General features: G+C 36.4%; 1 pseudogene; it reads left to right on the top strand.

Moving 5' to 3' along the window:
• The first annotated feature begins 4341 nt into the window (after positions 1-4341).
• LOC107826989 (nuclear pore complex protein NUP88-like) lies at positions 4342-15289 on the top strand (annotated as a pseudogene).
• The last annotated feature ends 1842 nt before the right edge of the window (positions 15290-17131 follow it).

Below are 17131 nucleotides of genomic sequence, written 5' to 3'. Positions count from 1 at the left end.
TCCAATTGGCACTGTTGAGAGTATAGCAGAGGTTAGTACGTTTTCTTTAGAGCTATCAATTTACTGGCGTGATTTCAAAAGAATTTGTCATACATACGTTTCTTTATGGGCAAAACCCATAATACATTAATTAGTGGCTTATTTAATACTCAAGTTATAATTTGAGTATTAAGGAATAATAAGTTGCAGAAACTTAAAAAGACAAATAATAGTTCAACTGTAAAAGTCGATTTTCTTATATCAATATCCTTTACATTATAACTTTGGCATACACTAATTGCATTGATTATTTGGGAAGCAAATATGAATATCTCACATCGCAAACTTGGATCAAAGTTCAATTGTAAATATATTTGTTTAATTGATTCATGTACGACACATACAATATTCAAAGAGAAGAAATATTTCTCTCATTTAAATATGTGTAAGGCAGATGTTACTACAATTTTTGGTAGTAGTAAATTATTGAAGGCTCTAGAAGAGCTACTATAACTCTGTCTAAGGGAACAATACTTATCATAGAGAATGCAATGTTCTCCTCCAAGTCCAAGAGGAACTTATTGAGTTTTGAAGATATCCGTCGAAATGAATATCATATTGAGACAATAGATGAGAATAATGTTGAATATCTCATCATTATCAAGAATGTCTCTGGCCAAAAGAGGGTTATTGAGAAGTTCCCATCTTTATCTTGTGGCCTGTATTGGACAAGAATTAGTGCAATTGAGGCACATTCTATTGTAAACCAAAAGGTTACTGATTCCAATACTTTTGTACTTTGGCATGATCGATTGGGACACCCTGGATCGATTGGGACACCCTGGATCGATTATGATGAGATGAATTATAGAAAACTCAAATGGGCATCCATTAAAGAATTTAAAGATTCTTTTAAATGATGAATTTTCTTGCACTTCTTGTTATCAAGGCAAGTTAATTATTAGACCATCACCAACAAAGGTTGGAATTGAGTCCCCTGCGTTTTTGGAACGTATACAAGGGGACATTTGTGGACCTATTCACCCACCTAGTGGGTCGTTTAGATATTTTATGGTCTTAATAGATGCATCTTCTAGATGGTCCCATGTGTGCCTATTGTCATCTCGCAACCTCGCGTTTGCAAAATTAATGGCACAAATAATTCGATTACGGGCACAATTTCCCGATAATCCAATTAAGTCTATTAGACTTGATAATACTGCTGAGTTTTCATCCCAAGCATCTAATGATTATTGCTTATCAATTAGGATAAAAAAGGAACATCTTGTAGCTCATGTTCATACTCAAAATGGTCTTGCAGAGTCTTTAATTAAACGTCTACAATTGATAGCAAGACTGTTACTCATGAAAACGAGGCTGCCCACTTCTGTTTGGGGTCATGCCATTTTGCATGCAGCAATGCTAGTTCGTCTCAGACCGACAAATTTATCATAAATATTCCCCGTTGCAACTAGTTTTGGGTCATGAACCTAATATATCCCATTTAAGAATTTTTGGATGCGCAATATATGTGCCTGTAGCACCGCCACATCGCACCAAAATGGGTCCGCAAAGAAGGTTAGGAATATATGTTGGGTTTGAATCGCCCTCCATCATTCGCTACCTAGAAACATTGACGGGGGATTTGTTTACTGCACGATTTGCAGACTGTCGATTCGATGAGACACTTTTACCTGAATTAGGGGGAGAAGTTGGTGAAACCAAACGGGAAATTTTGTGGAAAAATCCATCATTATCTCATCTTGATCCACGTGCCTCTATTTGTGAAAAAGAGGTGCAAAAGATTATCCATTTGCAAAGAATCGCAAATCAAATGCCAGACACATTTACAGATTTGAAAAGGATAACAAAATCACATATCCCTGCAGAGAATATTCCAATCCGTATTAATGTCCCTATTGAACAATCTTCTAGTGTCATAGCTAATGAGTCAAAAGCACGCCTAAAACGTGGCAGACCATTAGGTTCCAAAGATCGAAATCCTAGAAAAAGGAAAACAAATGATCAAAATGACACTACGAAAGAACCTCATAAAGAAATCCACGATTTAATAAATTCTGAGATTCATGAGGAATCCACTAAGCCCGATGCTCAAGAAAATAAGGAACTATCAATAAATCCAATCGATATTGAGACAAAGTTGAATCGAGTGGATATAGTGGTGGATTATGTCTTTGCATATAATATTGCATCTAGAATTATGCAAGAAAGTGAGGATCTTGAACCTCAATCTATTGGAGAATATCGACAAAGACTTGATTGGCCAAAATGGCAAGAAGCAATCCAATCAGAGTTGAACGCACTTGCAAAACGTGAAGTTTTTGGGCCTGTAGTCCAAACACCTAATGGTGTTAAGCCTGTTGGCTATAAATGGGTTTTTGTACGTAAGAGAAATGAGAAAAACGAGGTATAAAGATATACGGCACGCCTTGTTGCACAAGGATTTTCACAAAGGCCTGGTGTCGATTATGAAGAGACATATTCACCCGTTATGGATGCTATAACTTTTCGCTATCTCATTAGTTTTGTTGTCCATGAAAAGCTTGACATGCATTTAATGGATGTGGTTACCGCCTACCTTTATGGCTCACTTGATAATGAGATATATATATATATGAAAATTCCCGATGGATTTAAAATACCAAACGCAAATAATTCAAAGTCCCGGAAAATGTTTTCAATCAAATTGCAAAGATCGTTGTATGGTCTAAAGCAATCAGGACGAATGTGGTATAATCGTCTTAGTGAGTATTTATTAAAGAAAGGCTATATAAATGATGCCATTTGCCCATGTGTTTTTATAAAGAAAACAACATCGGAATTTGTTGTACTTGCCGTATATGTTGATGACATAAACCTTATTGGAACTCCTATAGAACTCCAAAAGGCAATTGATTATTTAAAGAAGGAATTCGAGATGAAAGATCTCGGAAAGACAAAATTATGTCTTGGTTTGCAAATTGAACATTTGGCAAACGAAATTTTTATTTATCAATCTGCCCACATAGAAAGGGTATTGAAACGGTTTTACATGGATAGAGCACATCCATTAAGTACTCCGATGGTTGTTCGATCACTTGATGTGAATAAGGATCCATTCCGGCCTCAAGAAGAGAATGGAGAGCTACTTAGTCCTGAAGTACCATATCTTAGTGCAATTAGTGCACTAATGTATCTTGCTAATACTACAAGGCCTAACATAACTTTTTCAGTTAATGTCTTAGCAAGATATAGCTTTGCTCCTACAAGGAGACATTGGAATGGAATCAAACACATATTGCGATATCTAAAAGGGACTACCGATATGGGCTTATTTTATGGCAACAATTGCAGTCCCGATCTGGTTGGTTATGTTGATGTTGGGTATTTATCTGACCCACACAAGGCTCGATCTCAAACAGGTTATGTATTTACCTGTGGAGGCACTGCCATATCTTGGCGATCGACTAAGCAATCAATTGTGGCTATTTCATCTAATCATGCTGAGATAATTGCTATTCATGAAGCAAGTCGAGAGTGTGTGTGGTTGAGGTCTATAATACATCTTATTCGAGACAAATGTGGTTTGAAATGTCACAAGTTACCCACAATTTTGTATGAAGAGAATGCAGCATGCATAGCTCAATTGAATGGAGGATTATAAAAGGAGATAAAACAAAGCACATTTCACCAAAGTTATTTTTCACACATGATCTTCAAAAGAATGGTGATATCAATGTGCAACAGATTCGTTCAAGTGATAATATGACTGATTTGTTCACAAAATCTCTACCGATGTCAACCTTCACGAAGCTAGTGTACAAGATCGGGATGCGAAGACTCAAAGATGTGAAATGATACTCTCATCAGGGGGAGTTTAATGCGCGTTGCACTCTTTTTCCCTTACAAGGTTTTGTCCCACTGGGTTTTCCTTGTAAGGTTTTTAACGAGGCAACCAAAAGGCGTATTACTAAACATGTGTACTCTTTTTCCTTTTCTAGAATTATTTTTCCCATTGGGTTTTATTTTAGTTAAGGTTTTAATGAGGCACATTACTTATCGAATAGACATTCAAGGGGGAGTGTTATGAATAGAATTCTATTTAGAGTGAATGTCTATCTTTGTAGAGAGTTTTATTTTGTGGCTAACTTATTTTTCCCTTATAAATCTCTTTCTCTACAATATTGTTCTTCTACTTTTATTTTTTTATCACAGCTTAATATTAATCCGCATTTTCCTATTAGAGTTTTGACAAATGAAGCAAGACTGTGAAAAGAGCAGGAGAGACAATCACACAAATTAAAGAAGAGAAAGGCGTTGGAGAGAAAAATAATGGAACGAAACGGAGAAAGATCTCAAATGTTGAAGGAGGGGAATTTGAGAAATAAAGATGAAAGAGAAGTGTCCCACAACACACTCGTCAAGAATAGGGGTGCCTCACACAACTATTGTTGGTTATGCCTCACTCAGAATAAAGTTTTTCGGAGGAGGAGCATCTGAGCATGAGATACCATTTCAACTTGTCGGAGCCCCGTGACGCTGACGACGGTGTCCGTCAATCAGCAACGCCAACTTCAGCTTCAACACCCAAAGAAGAACTGGAATGGCTACCCTTATAAAAACCACCCAGTCTTTTCTGCTCCCAACAGGGATGGCGCCGCCCATTCCTCCAACTTCACAATGCCTAAAAACCTTTTGGCGTGGGACGGAGCTTCTCGTCTCTACTTTTGGGACTCCTACAAAAGCTGTCTGCATCGGCTCTCCGTTCGGTTGGGCGAACCGGACCCTACGTCCGTCCTTGCCGCTTCTCCCTCTAAGGTCCCTACTTAATTCTACATATATTCACGAAATGCGTATTCCCTCTTCATTGTTTGCGATTTTAGTATTCTCAGAAAAGTGAGCATGAGAAACTTTAAATTAGGGCTGAATTGAGGATTATGGCATTCTCCTAAGATTGTTCTAGTAACATATGGAATGCAGCTCCAATGTTTTAAATACAACTCTAACCGAACCCCCAAAAAAGAGAAAAGAGAAGAAAAGAAGAAAAAAGAGAAAAGAGAAAAGAGAAAAACTAAAGAAAAAGAATTTTATATGTATGGATTGTGTAATAGTAACTAAGCATGATGAGATGAGATGGCACACAAGGGAGCGCGAATGGAGCAGAATGGATGTATATGATTCATATACAGACTTGAATAGTTTGTGATGGAGGCTGAGTTGATTGATATATGACAAAAAACATGAGATTATTATAAAGATATGACACTTAAGCTAGACTCGTTAGGCTTATTGAAGACAATGGGGAATAGAACCTTGAGAGTTGAGACTGTTTGATCCTTGTGATCTTTAGAACCTGTGGCTGTGGGATTTATCAACACATTATGCTTCTTTTTCCTGAGTTAAGTCATTGGATTATTTCTCCAAAGTTCAAGGAGCTAGAGGGATCGCTCCTTCGAGTTCCTCAGATGTTGCTGTTGAAATGTTGATTTTCCTTCTTCAAAAGTAACATAATAAAGCTGAACAATTTGTATTATATGTTAGAATAAACTTCAGCACGATCTTAAACTATTATACCTCTTGTTTCTTCAGGTTCAGCCTCACAGGTACTGCCTAGTTGAGACATATTTGAACTTCTCTTACATTATTCTTTGATGCTCTTGGCATTTTATCTGAAAGAGGAAATTATGCTAACTTAAACTTTGCTAGCATTTTATTTCTTTATTTAATTTAAACAGATCATTCTTGGGGCTTTGAGATAGTTGTGATATCAGATTCATTCTGCTAGACAATAATTGATTTGACAATTATGTTCACTTGGATAGCTGAACTGTCATTTATCTACTGCACACCAGAACACCTATTCTACTAGACTTCTACAGAGAATGCTTCCCTCTTCCTACTTTCGAAGCTTCTTTTTCTTGTTGTACGGCGTTAAGAACGACATGCATAGGACAAGAATTGAAGACTAACACTCCTATCCATGTTATCAGGTCACTAGTCCATTGATGACAAATAAAGCATATCTGTTCGCTTTGATTGTTTTTTTTTGTTTTGTTTTGTTGAAATGCATTGGTACTACTACCTGATACCAAGCTACTACTGCTTTAAGCTACGCATTTGGTGATGCTGGTTGTTGTTTAGGTACTGCAAGCTGATATGCAGTTGGATTTTGAGGTTCAGCGAATTTCCATTAATAGAAATGGATCAGCACTTTTCCTAGTTAGCTTGTATGGTTTATACGTCATGTATCTCTATGGAAGGACTTCGACGAAAGAAAATACAGTTATATGCCGGTATAACTTCCTCCTTTTGGTTTTTCTAGGTTATGTTTTCTTTGGGCTCCAAAGTGTTAAAAACAATATTGTTACCAACGTCATTGTCCTGTTGATGTTTGTTAACAATTTTTCTTCTGACGAGTACATTCTCCTTTATCTTCGAAAGCGTCGTGTGTATTTAGTCTGATGCAATATTATTGCTCGTTGCATTAAAGAAGTTATGACCTTTCTGGTATAGCTATTTAAAGCCACTGTTCCTTTTATTTTTTTTTCCAATCATTTGAAACCTTATGACTTAACATTTGGAAGTAGCATTGGTTCTTGAAAGCTGATTTTGATCTTGCATATGTAATATTCCCCCTTTGTTTTTTCTTTATTTTATTTGCTTATTTATATTTTTGAGATTTATCTTTCATCAAGAGGCCTGAGAATCCGTAGTTACATGCTGATGTCTCATCTGATTCAAAGCGGTTCAGATTTCATGTGACTGCAACTAACAGCAATACCATCTGTTTGTTCTGACCATTGCTAATTTAATAACGAGATTGATATGACTTCACACATGGCTCCTGAATCTTTGTCAAAAATGGTTCCTGGGATTCTTGTGAAGAGATATTGTACTTTGTGCTTTAAGAAGAAAGTGAGTGAGTTAGGAGCTAAAAAACGGCAAGTGATTGCAAAATTTGGTTGTTGGGGTTTTCTGGTGAAAAATAGGCTTATTCTTCTTAATTTGAAATCTAGGTGTTTGAATATATCAAATGACGGTATACTTATCCTCATATGCCGTGAATGAGCAGTGATGGCATCCTGATATGAATTCACAGTCTAATGCATTGTGCATAAGCCGATTGGTCTGAGGTGCAGCAGTGATGCTTGGTTTAGTAAAAGGGCATGTTACATATTTGGGCTTTTTGAAAGAAAAGAAGACTCAAAGCATAGAATGTTGCCACCCTAGCCATCATGTGGATCTTGTGGAAAGAGAGAAATGAGAACTTCTAAGGGGGTATAAAAAGATTTTGCACATTTTAGAAATAGCCTATTGGTTTTAGTTAGTCTTTGGTGCACCCATGAGGTTCTTATTGTGTAAAAGTTTGAGTGCCATTTATGGAGAACCATATTCCGTGTAGGTTCTTCCCTTTTTGATACATCACTTGTATACAGGAGCTACCCTGCACTTTATAAAGTAAAAACTTCAAAATTTCTGCTTTATTTTCATTTGTTTGTATTTAATATAAATAAAGGACTTTTATAGGGTCAGAATGCAGGTTATTTGTTTCGACCTCCTAATTTACATTCTATTATGTAAATAGCAATATCAGGAAAATTCAAGTGAAGAAGAGTTTCTTTCTAAGAGTGAAAAATATTTATTACTGTAATCCTTGAATAGACCAGTCAGATTATCCTCTCACCTGTATTAGGAGATTAAATGAAAATAGACATGATGGATTCCTTCTTCAGTAACAAGATTTGATGGTAATTATGTTGTCTGATAATTCAGTTGCGGTGCACTAGAAGCCACTTTGAATGTGTTCATTTTCTTTTGTCGGTTGCAGGACAGTTTCAGTTGGTTCAGAGATTTACTTTGACAAAAACAACTCAATACGCACGTTGCAGGTTTGTTGGCACCCTTACAGTGACACCCATCTGGGAATCCTCTCTTCTGATTCCGTTTTCAGGTACTTGTTTCTTCATTGTCAATTTGTATTAGGACTATTTGATGATAAAGTTCTCAACTGGTGTATGTTAAAAACCTGTAAAGAGTTTTTAAATCTTTGTTTGTGTAGACATCTTAACTGGATTAGTGATCATTTTGCAGTAAAAACTGTGGTTGCTTCCTCGTGATCCTCATAAATCATGGTTTAATGCATAGAGAGACCTACCTAACACCTATTGGATATCTTATACTATTGATGGTACTGGCGCTGGTACTTTATCTACTACTTAAGGATTGTTAGCACGAGCAGAAGGCACTTCTCTTGGATTTCCTACTGCTTGATCAGTTTTAGTTACTAATATTCTGCTCCTTGTTTCTTTTGATGAGTTGAATTATGGTGTTTTGCATCTATAACGATGCTTAATCACATTTTTTTCCTATGAAGTAAATGTTTTAGACAGATTTGTGAAGTTTAAATTGTTTAACACAAAGTTCGCTAGAGTAAGTTTCTCTTTGATATATGCTTCATTTTTCTTCTGATAAGGTTCCGGTAAAATTATTGGAATTTGGCACCTAATGATGTGGCCGTGGTCAATGAAGCGGATGCAAACCTTGGAGATCAGGGTTCAAATCCAAGCATAGACAAAAAAATACTAGGTGATTTCTTCCCGATATGCCGAAGCCTTGGTGGGTAGATTTGCTAGGTATCTGTGCTGCTAGAAGTTAGATCTCTGGCGGAATAGTCCAGGTGTACACAAGTTGTTCCAAACACCATCATTATTAAAAAATTTGCTGAAATTTGGGTAAGATGGTCCTGGTTGCCCTGACTTGGGATAGTAAATTAGTGTTTCTTGACAATGACTTCGCTTAAAATAATCTAAGCAATTAGTCTTTTTTAAGATTTTCAATTTGTTTAGTCGTTACTGGTCATTTGAAATGCATATGGATGCCTCAAGTACAAAATCCACGGTTGGTTTCGAGACGAGGAAGGAGGCATCAAGATGGCTCATTCCCTCATCTTGTCTCTGGACGCGAAAAGGCGTATAGGGATGAGTCATTCCAATGCACATCCTATCCTAATATGAAAGATTATTTAATTATAGGGAAGGTAGTATAAATAATAACATATTAAAAGAGACTATTATGCACTTAAAACGAATTACCAAGCTACAAATGATGTGTTGCTTCATGTTGCTGAAGAGACACTAGTACTCTAGTAGTCATGTTACTTCCAATCATTTGTTCTCTGAGCTGCTCCTGCTCAAGTACTGAGTATACCAAAGAAGTTGTGGTGCAATTTAGTTGTTCGGTTTCTCTAATGGATACCAAATTAAATGGATATTCGGGTGCAAACAGGACTTAAACTAAGATACAGGAGGACCTCACTTATTTTTTTAACTGTATTTATGAACCATTAGATAGGCTGACAATAGACAAGTTTGAAAGAGATTGAAGGATAGAGAAAAGAATCTCTTTATAATAGAGGAGAAGGGGCTTTGGGTATGTTAGTTTTGACTATTACTTCATGTTTTGGGAGTTTAACTGATATGGAATCTTAACTATTATTAAAAATTCTCTATTTGTATAAAATAGATGCCATAAGCTTTGTTATTCACGAGTTCCTATAATCAAATTAATCTACTTTACCGTAAACTTTTTTTGGGGGACTTAAATGACGTGATTCTTAACTATGATCAATTCTTTATTTGTTTAAAGTAGATGCTACAAGCTTTGTTATTCATGAGTTCCTATAATCAAATTAATCAAATTTGTCTTTGACTTTTGAATTCTGAATAAAGACATATTTCTTGTAAAATGCCTACCTAATCTTTGACCTCCTCACAATGCCTAGGTTTTGATTTAAAATGAAGTTTGCTTATCAAAAAAAAAAAAAAAAAATTAAAATGAAGTTTCTTTGTTTACTCTTAAACTCTTTCTTAGCCAGGTATACAAGTACTCCCCAAGTTGCATGTTAGTCATACTTTCTCTGCTGGTTGACCCTTTTTCTTTGTAAGCAAGATGGCTATATTCAGAAATCACTGCAAAATTTCTTAACCTATATTTATTGATAACATTGAGGGTAGCAAGAGATAAAGCTGTTGAGGAAGGTATACTGTACCTATCTGCCTGCCTGCACTACCTCCCGCTAGGTTTAATTATTGAAACCAAATACCACCAACATATCTTGAATGGTATATTGGAACTAAAAGTATGCCAAGCTAGCTTCATTAATCTTAGAAGAAAAAGCACCAGCTGAGTTTTGAGTTTTCCGACAAAAGCCTTAAGTGCTGATTGTAGGATCAGTGGCATGCCCATAGCCTTAAGAGATTGAGGCCTAAGCAATAAGAAGGGCTGTTGGGAAGGTTTTGTTTGGTGTTCTAGTGCTACATGGTTGTCGGGAGCTGTCAATATATATGCCACTTCCACATATATAGAAAAAGAAGACTTGTGGCGAGGATGGCTTCATAGAAAACATGTTATTAGATTGGCTTACTTAAACTACATTGATTGTGAAACATCTATTGAGTATTTGAACTAACAAAAAGAGGTTTCTGTTTGTTCTGTTCTTCTTTTGGGTGCACACCGTCATGTTTGCTTTTCTGTCAATGATATATCTCTAAACTAAATTGTTCCCTAATTTGGACAAGTAGGCCTTCTAAATCAAAGAGTTATGGAGAACACCATGCTGTTTTTTGGTCTGCTACACGAGTCTAAATGTACTTGTGGCCATCTGAGAGCTCTCTAAATTGTCTAAGTCAGATGCAATACATCATTAGCATATTCGTTCAACTGCTGATCCTTTTGGATATGGTGAGCTGAAAAATGTTAAGAAGTAGCAACAATCCCAAAGATTGTAGATGAACAAGGACAACCACCTTACTTTAGGAAGTGAGCTGTCAGTAATTTCACCCATATGGTTGCTCATTAAGACAAATTGATGATGCTCTTTCATATGCAGTAGTACAAGTTGATAGAAATTGGAACTCAGAAGACTTGGATCCATTTACATTTAGAGCCAAAACCTTGGTTTCATTGGAACCATGTTATTGCATAAAGCGACACTGCCTAGACAGTAACTTCTTCTCCCCTTCACTTCTCACTGGGTGTGCATGTGCAAAGGATCACTATTTTTGGGGCTTTTAGTTGTCAGAGCACGTATAACTGGTGTGTGGCACGATCTTTTTGTTATCCAATGGAGGAGACATCTTTTTTTTTTTTAAAAAAAAAAAATTTATTCTCTACGACTTTCTTAACATATCAGATGCATGTTAAGTCACTTGCTGATTGGAGAATTATGTATTATTTCTTTTTATCGACAAATTACATTGAGCTATATTTACTGATGTTCCTTCATATACAGGGTTTATGATCTGTCGTCGGCCCTTGGTCAGCCAGAACAGGAGTATTATTTGCAGCCTGTGGAGCCTGGCAGTTCGCACAATGCCACATCAATCTGCCCCGTCGATTTTTCTTTTTGGGGGTGATCATTTGTGGGACAGGTTCAGTGTAAGCTCCATTCCTTAACACTTCTCTGTTATACTGTAGACCTAGTGCTTATATGCTCAGGTATTCTGTGGTGATGCCCTGATGACACATTCTGGGGACTTGATAGAATTGGACTTCATCAGTGATTCATAATCTTTTAGCTATATGGATATGTTGGATGATAAGAATAGAAGGAATGACATGGTAATAGTTTATGATTCAAAGCTGTATCGATATTTTGGTGATAACTATATAATGAACAAGGTTTACACTTCCAGATAGATCGAGTAATAAATGTAGGGTAAGCAAATTTAACGCCCATTATCTAACATCTCCAGGTAGCGGTGGTTATTGATAAAGTGGTTTTACTGTCACTAAATTTGTGTGGTAAAGTTGAGTTTTTATTTTATTTTCTGCAGGTTTTTATCTTGTTTAGTGATGGCTCAGTTTACATCCTATGTCCTGTTGTTCCATTTGGAAGGTAATTTACCGGAAGATCAGAGTTCTGCTATTCTTAAGCTTTTGTTCAGAGATACTTATGGACAGAAAAATTTAATTTTGAATTGACGGTTGTGAAGTCAGTGTTGTCAAAGGCGCGCTTAAAGCGCTTAAGCCTTGAAGCAAGGCTCAAAACATGTTGAGCGCTTTGCCTCGCTTCGTGGGTGCTTTAGTGTCGCATCAAGGCTCTAATGCATACTTTTCCTTGCCAATGAGTGTAATCCTAAAAAGGCGACATTAAACAATTGATATTTAACTATCGTAATTTTTTTTCAATTTCTTTGTCCATATATTTGTTATTCATGCTTATAATTATGAGTCTTGGACTACATACACATAGTTTTAGTTTTTCTCCAATTGCGCCTTTTTTCATTAAAGCTCACGCTTTATTTGCGCTTTGCGCTTAAAGCCCCAACATACTTTAGAGTTTTTTGCGCTTTTCGCCTTTGATAATAGTGTGTGAAGTAATATGAAATTATTTTAAAGGTCTTTATACAAAATATATTTCCATAATTTTCTGACTTTTCTTATTCTTGCTCAGTTGTAAAATTGATCTGCTGATAGGTAGTATTTTTTAAGTTTTTTTTTTGATAGGCTTGTCTGTCTATATAAGAGATCTCATAGACTATTGTCCTCCCCCAAGAGGAATTATTTCCCCTCCCATATTTCTCGTTTCATTTTTTCCTGAAGACTTCTAATTTGAAAATGTTTTAACTTATTCCTTGTGTCTGCTATTTTTAGCCTATGCAAGAGGCAGGTCGCAATATTTCACTTGATCTCACTAAAGTAGATTCTTTCCATTTGAACAGTGTGTACAAGTGGGAATCTATACTGGAGTTATATAGTGATGCGCATGTGTTTGGTCTGAAATCATCGAATTCAAAAGCTGTGAAGAACTCAAATTTGGCAATCTCTTGGTTGGAAGCAACATTTCCTGAACTAGCCCGGAAAGAAGTTCATGCAGAAAATGCTTCTGTACTTAGAGCTCAGCCTTATGCTTTATTTGATGCGTCAATCACATTGCAGGTACTTTAATAAGTACTAACTAACAGTTCTTATGTTCTTGAGTATATCCAGCTGGTCCATATCCGCCAATACCCACTTTGACTTGCTTAGATGGATGAGAACCATCGTAGAAGTTAAGGGAATTTAATCTCTTTTGCATTATGGCTTGATTCATTTTTCTTCTATTATTTTTTCTCTCTCTTGTTATTCAATGGCATATGTGAATATTCATGAATATGAACTGTCAGATTTGATTGCCCTAGTTGATATGCTGTGCAGCATGCTGTCCTTCCTTACAGCAGGAACAGGCTACTTGTGTAAGTTAGTTCTTGTCTACTAATTTCATCTCACATTCACTTTACACTTCTAATTATTACCCATCAAAAAAAAAAAAGTTGGACTTCATCGGGCATCATTTATACCTTGAACTTCTTCAGAGACCAACATTAATTTGATTTTCAGATTTTCAGTGAGTAACGATATGAAGGAAGAACGCATCCATGTTTACCTCGTTTTTATTTTTAATCGTTCTGCTAATATGAAAGAGGTAAAAAATGGTTCTGATTGCTGATTGTAGTAACATGGCACCATTGAAAATTGTAAGCGGTAATATTGTTAAAAACAGAAGATTGGTTGATACTGATCCATATGGGAGAACAAAACAGTTTTCTACCTTTCATTTGAGCATTCACGGAGGAATAAGTACTCATAGTGCTTTCTAGCTGGATTGCTCTAGCAAGAAGCAAGATACAGTAGAAAGTCTTTTCCGCCTGTCCTTATTATCTAATATATTGATTTTTTGGGATAATGTCTTGTTGGATGAGATACTCTTTTGCTGTCTCAGTTGCTTGTGTATCGGTGAAGGATGCCGACTCGGACAAGTCTTATAAACCTTAGTATAAAGATTGAAGTGGAAAACATGGTGAAACAAATTAAGGCCGTATTTGAACGGAAATAGCCCCTATTCTTCTCTTCATGTATCTCCTCGGAAAAGCAATCCACTGAACTTTTATTTCTTCGTGTGGAGGGCCTCATTTCTGTTCTCTCTTATTCTTTTTATGCTGAAATAAATACTACTATAATCTTGCATAAATGAGTACTGTGTTGTCCTTTTTTCCTGTTTCTTGAAGTAAAAAGTCTGTGTGAAATTTTAATTTCACGTGGTAACATCTAAGTTTGGCTGCACTACTATTCCTTCTCTGAAGGAAAAGAAGTTATTTCCAGTGATTAGAAAGCAAGCCACTTTTTTTGCTCTGGCTTAATCTCTTGGTGGAATTGTTTTTAAGAAAAGCTCGTTTATTTGTCTTTCCAACTATATAGCACTGTTTTAACATGGCTTTACTTGCAGGGGCCTTTACGTAAAGTAAGTCACGGCGTTGAAGAAGACTCGGTTCATCCTCCAGTTTGTGAAGGGCGTGCTGTCAGTTTTCTTTATGATTTAGTTAGCAAAGATTCTATTGTTGTAACTGCTTGGAGTGGTGGCCAGTTGCAAATTGATGCTTTAGCTGATGAAGTACAGCCGGTTTGGAAGGTCGGTAGCCCACCTCGGGTTTGTCTGGATTCAACTGATAGTATAGTTGGCCTTGCAATGATTTGCGAGTCATTGGCCAGTGACACCTCTATTTTGAAGCTTGACATGCCACCTGATCATACCTTATGGTTGGGGCATCCACCTCCTCTTTTGAGGCTGGCTATTGTGGATTTAGCTCTGCCCAGAAGAAGCGGTTCCATTATATCAATGTTTGTTGATCCCTTATTTCAGAAAGAATATATTGCCTTCATGATGGAGGAATTGATTCAGTAGTGTTGCACTTTTTGCCTTTCACTAATCAGAGTAGTGGCAAAGAAGACATGATTAGAAGTCCCTCTGTGCATCCCGTTCTTAGCACTTTCCAAGGAGAAGCATCCTCAGCCTCCCCACTTTGTGGTTTCTTGGCTCTGTCAGATTCTTTCGGAGATTCATGGATCGTGGGTCTTACCCCTTCTAGCGAGTGTATAGTGTTGGAGATGGAGACTTGGAATACACTGGTTCCCCCAATTATTGATAAGGTTGACAAACTCATAGACTCAGAGGGGCCAAAAGATACAGATATTCCTACTATCATAAGCAAAGAGCTCCTTACTGGGCCCAGGGTAGTTCTTTTGCCCCCTTCATCGCCTCATTTACGCTCCGTTGCTGCTGATTCAATTGAAGGCCGATCAACACTTCATCAGTGTTTCAAGTTTTTCATGAAAATTATGTGGAATATGCCCACAAGGTAACTTTGTGCTGTCATTACACTATAATCTTGATAGCAGTTGTTACTTTTTCCTGCTGGACTTCTCCTTTTAAGTTGGATTTTACCTTATTATCTATCTGATCCTTCAAATTTTGCCCTCTTTTGAGGTTTCAGTGGGGTGTCTGTGTCTCTCTGTGTGTGTCCGTCTCTCTTATTCTTTGTGGACTCAGATTGAGAGGTTACGACATCTGCGTAATAGATTAGAAGACAGGGACTGGATGAATGGAGGCAAGGACACTCTGTATTTGCTAAAAGAGAACAGTGGCTAGTACACTGTAAAATTAGGGAATAAAATTCTTGCTGGGACTGCAGTGATAACTGGCTATGGGAGGAATTATGGAAAACAAAATTCCTCCTTGAGTGCCTTGTTTGGGCTGGATAGCTAGCCTTAAATGAAGCATGTCTCATGCAAGACACCCTAGCTAAAAGAGATGTTGCCACCTGCAAGTATGTTAAAATGTGGCAGAATCAGTAAGTCCTTGATTATCCAGTTCCTTGGGACATTTGGAACCTTTTCTTGAATCTATTCCACAGTAAATTGGCATTCCCAGGAACATTTTCAGCCGTTTGAAAGGGAAGAGAACCATAAGAGTCTTAGAGAATCAGAAAATTGTGGAATTCAATCCCTCTTTCCGTAATCTGGGTGCTATAGGAGAGGAGGATATGGTATGCAAGAAAGAGGACTGTAGTGTATCAACTAAAGCACTTCTGCCTATATTAATACTTGAGCTAGTATAATGATACTCGGATCATATAGAATTTATCAGCTCCCTCCATAGCAAATTATGGAAACTGCATAAATTTTACGCAGTTTTAAAAGAGAAAATATAAATGGGACTAGAATATTAGACGAGCTACATGTTCTATAGATTTTTTCCCTGTAGTATGTATCGGTCTTCCTACAGGGGTCGTTTGGTTGGAATACGGATTATGCGGTACAAGTTATGTCGGTATAAGTTATGTTGGGATAAGTTATGCTGTGATTAGTTATGCTGGATTGTTGTTTATTCATTGTTTGGTATGTTGTATTAAGAATGACAATTGCATAGTTTCTAAGAAGAAGATATAAGTTATACCAGTGCTAATTACCCCACATTCTATAAGGTATAAGTTATTCCGGTGTTAAAATTAACACCGAGATAACTTATACCTAGTTTGCTAACCAAACAGAAGTATTAATGTGATATTAAATTTTTATACCAACATTATATCTTCTTATACCTCATACCAAATAACCCCTAAGTGTATATGTATTATTCAACCCGTGGGTTGAAATTTGGACGAGGTAGATAAATATCTATTTTATGATATAAATATTATTAAACTATTCATATCATCTATATCACGAATTTTGAAAAGCATACAAGTTCAAAATGCACTTAATGCACCTGCCCTTTATACAAGTTCAAAATGATGAATAGCAAGTTTTTGATTTTTCTTTTTTTATTCAGATGAATGGTGAATCTATTAAATCTTTCAAGAATTAAAGGTAAATCAACTGTAACTTATTGAAAAAACATAAATTTGACCACTGTATCTTAGCTCTTGTGAATTATGTTCTCGCAAGTTAATTCACAATATGTTTGTCTCTATGGAGCGGTTAAGTCCTACATGTGTCCCAAATTAGCTTTAATACTTTCTTTAATGTTTTCCCAAAATATTTTCATTCTCCAAAGCTGTAAACTTGATTTCTTATGCTATAAACACATATTAGTACAATTAAATGCCTAGATCCAAATAGCAAAGGTATATAATTGACTTCTCTAAAATTTTATATTTCTTTTCAACACTCGTACAACCTTATCTATCATAGGCTAAGCCTAGAAAACTTAACGTGAAACTCAATTAGTTTTCTTTATTTCGAACTGATTTTATGTTTTTTTTGTATTTCTTACGGGAAGTTAAATATAGTTGGAGAATGATAGTAACTAAAGAAGAAAAGATACAGGAACTCC

Source organism: Nicotiana tabacum, chromosome 6, assembly GCF_000715075.1.
Source record: "Nicotiana tabacum cultivar K326 chromosome 6, ASM71507v2, whole genome shotgun sequence".
Classification (NCBI taxonomy): domain Eukaryota; kingdom Viridiplantae; phylum Streptophyta; class Magnoliopsida; order Solanales; family Solanaceae; genus Nicotiana; species Nicotiana tabacum.
Note: the sequence above shows the minus strand (reverse complement) of the source record. Positions and strands in the feature narration are given on the sequence as shown.